Source organism: Cebus imitator, unplaced genomic scaffold (genome assembly GCF_001604975.1).
Source record: "Cebus imitator isolate Cc_AM_T3 unplaced genomic scaffold, Cebus_imitator-1.0 Scaffold512, whole genome shotgun sequence".
NCBI lineage: Eukaryota > Metazoa > Chordata > Mammalia > Primates > Cebidae > Cebus > Cebus imitator.
Genome location: NW_016107827.1, coordinates 290,756 through 293,911, shown reverse-complemented (window position 1 = coordinate 293,911; position 3,156 = coordinate 290,756). Strand labels below are relative to the sequence as shown.

The 3,156-nt window shown below is 39.7% G+C and overlaps 1 long non-coding RNA gene across 1 annotated transcript; it reads right to left on the bottom strand.

The window, feature by feature from the left end:
- Positions 1–1,327: 1,327 nt before the first annotated feature.
- Positions 1,328–3,156, bottom strand: LOC108292894. The gene is made up of 3 exons (XR_005197657.1): positions 2,775–3,156; positions 2,181–2,546; positions 1,328–2,137 (listed from the first exon to the last, which is right to left on the bottom strand). It is a non-coding gene; the product is annotated as an uncharacterized LOC108292894 (long non-coding RNA).

The following is a 3,156-nucleotide window of genomic DNA, read 5'->3' as shown; positions in this document are numbered from 1 at the left end:
GAAGAAACTGGGCTCAAAGAAGCTGTCTCGCCCAAGTTCATACAGATGTGGGTGGGAATCAGCTTGAGCCCCTTTCTGTGGCTTTGGTGCCCACCTCCTTTGCACTCCACTATGCTGCATTCCTGAAAGAAAGTGGAGTTCAGGGGAGGTGCCTTACCATCTGTTCCTCCCAGCCCCTTCCTGCTGCCCAGTCTTTCCAGCAGATCCAAGAAGCTCTGGGGCCTCCTGCTCAGGAGTTTGCAGGCACAGTTCCCTCTATCCAGGAGGCATCTCTGTCCAGTGGTTAGCTTATCCTAGAATCAAACAAAAATCCACTTTGGTAGGTGGTGCCTTTATGACACTTTGGATGTTTCTGCGATGACCCCAGACCATTGTGTGTGTCACTTCTGATCAGAATATTTGATTTCCTGCAGCAAACAGATTGAATGTACATATACTGGTGTTGTTACTCGGCATCTATGACTATATTTTCTTGGCATATGAGTTTGACTGTTGACGTAGCCTTTATACCAAATAAGAGGGTCTTTTCTTTAATATGTTGATGACGGGTGTGTCCATTCAAATTTATTCTCACTGCTTCCATCAAAAGATGCCAGAATGGTGCCTACAAATGGCAAGTAAGCATCACAGTGTTTTTAGATTTTATAACTAAAATCCAGTTTGAAGGAACAAGGTAAAGTCCGTACTTCCTTTAAGCCTTTCCCCATGAAAAAATCCTCTTTATCTTGACCATTAAACAATAAATTTTTTAAAATGTTTATCAGTCATGCTATCTCATCCCAACCCTTCAAATAAAACTTTCACCTAATTTCTCTCCTGAACATGCATAGCAGTGTGCATTCGCAGATGCAAATGTGGTGTCAAAGAATGGGAAGGGGGTAGATGACCATGTTTCTGGAATAGTCTCCTTCCTCCCTCAAAGGGGAGAAGCATCACATAGAATGTTGAACTTCATTGATCTAGAATAAGAGGCAGATATCATGCATACATTATCACTTCTGAGAGTCTATATTTATTACATTTATAATAGGAAAATTAATCCTGTTAGAAAGCTTGTCTTCCTAAATGCTTTAAACACTTTCTAGTACTTCCCCAGCACACTAATAGCATTTTGATTGTTAAAAAAAAAAACAGAATTGGTAAAAATTAAACAGTAAGCAATATTTCTTTATATCACAAGATGCTGTCCTTTATGAAAGGTAATGTTTTTTTTTTTACAATACGAACTTACTTAGATTGTGAAATGATTGACATAATGATTGAACAAATATAACAATTCCTTTTAAAGCATACAGTATATTCCTATTTTAAAAGTCTTTGAAGGTAGTTAATATTTATCTAAAATTAAATATGTACCTTCTGGGTGAAGAAAAAAAAGATTGCAGTCAAAACATCAGAACTTTAACCTGTTTATGGATTGGATTGAAAAAAAAAATAACTCACCCATCTTATGACCCATATATAGTACTGTCAGAGTAGATTAAATACAGACTTTTTTCCTCTGCTCAGTTTTCTTCTTATGATCCAACTTAGTTTTCTCAAAAAAATAACCAACTAAATCAAATCTAGAAAAAAATTTTTCCCAGTAATCCTAGAATATAGTTTGTTGCTAATTTTGTCTCTTTTCTTTTTGGCGTCCTGGACCCTTGAGAGCAGAATGTTGTTCACGTTCTAAAGGAAGGAATTAAATGATTCCTGAAAATAGATGATGGAACTCATCGTAATGACTTCAAGTGAATTACCTTCAGCTTTTTGTAGGGAACACTGCATCTGGTTAAGATTTTTTTTTGGTAATAATCTTAGTATTATGTAGTTTTAGAGTTTCGTCATCAACTAGACCAACTACCTCATTTTACACAAAAAGTAGAGGAGTGACTGAGCCATCTGTCAAAAACAGCTTCATGTGTTTTTGACAGTAAAGAACTGGGGTGCTTTCCTTTGCACTACCAGCACAGCCAATGGATTTAGCACATCAGATTGTATTGACACAATACAGCTGACTCTTGAACAGCAGGGGTTTGAAACGGTCCACTTTCAGATATTTTTCAAACGTGGGTCGAAAACACAGCAGCTGGAGGGTGTGAAACCCACGCAGAGGGAGGGCAACTTTCCATATCTGCGTGTCCCACGGGCCCCACTGTGGGATGTGAATGTGCCTGGCTTTCGGTATCTGCTGGAACCAGTCCCAGGAGTAGAACAAGGGGTGACAGCACACGTTTCTGGTGACTGGAGAACTCCAAGGGGTCATCTTGACAATACCATTAACTTGAAAGTTCAGTAAAGATTAACAAATCAGTGGTACACTCTAAGTTTGTTAAAGCCTGTAGAAATGGTTTCTATAATATAAAATGAGCAGCACCTAGATAATTTTAGTACAGAACTTGGTAAAGATAAATGAACACATAAATTGTCTGATTCTTAATAGCAAGGTCTCATTCATCTAAAGACCGTCAGCTCTGATGCCTCTCCTGAGTGAGGCGGGAGACTGGGCCCACATTGCATGGGAGAAAGGGCACATTCAAGGAATCCATTTGTCCCATTACAAACTGCAAAAGAAGAGAGATAATATTAATTACCAGCAAGTCTTCCTTCGCAGGTAGAATTTGTGTGTGCGCGTTGGGGGGAGGATAGATCCTGCTGGTATATTATAGAAATTTAGCTTTTCATTTTATAAAACACTATTCTAAAAAAGTCTACATAAATTAAAAATAATATGTGAAAATGTCATGTTTTCTTCTTTTTCCATACAAAATGTTTTTGAAAAACTGTCTTACACCAAGCTATTTTACAACAGTAGAATCTTCACATGCTTCTGTTTTCTGGAAGCTGTGGTTTACACCGGCTGCGAGGTGGGCCTAGCGCAGGACCGGAGCCGGGCAGGGGAGGGCCGGCCCCATCGCCCCATCGCCAGGCGTCGCTCTTGCCGGAGGAACGCAAATGGGAAGGGGAAAGGGAGAAGGAAAAATGCCTCCTGGTACGTGCCTAAGATCTGTTTGACATACATTGTACTTTTTCCTGAGCGTATTTTAACAGAAACGTTCACATTTCAGTCGTGTTGCCTGCAAAAAGAAAAAGAAGAAAAGCCTCGCTGTGAAATCAAACCATCTGTTTTTAAAGAGCCCCGAGGGCGCGGGGCGGGGTCCTGAGGGTCCCATT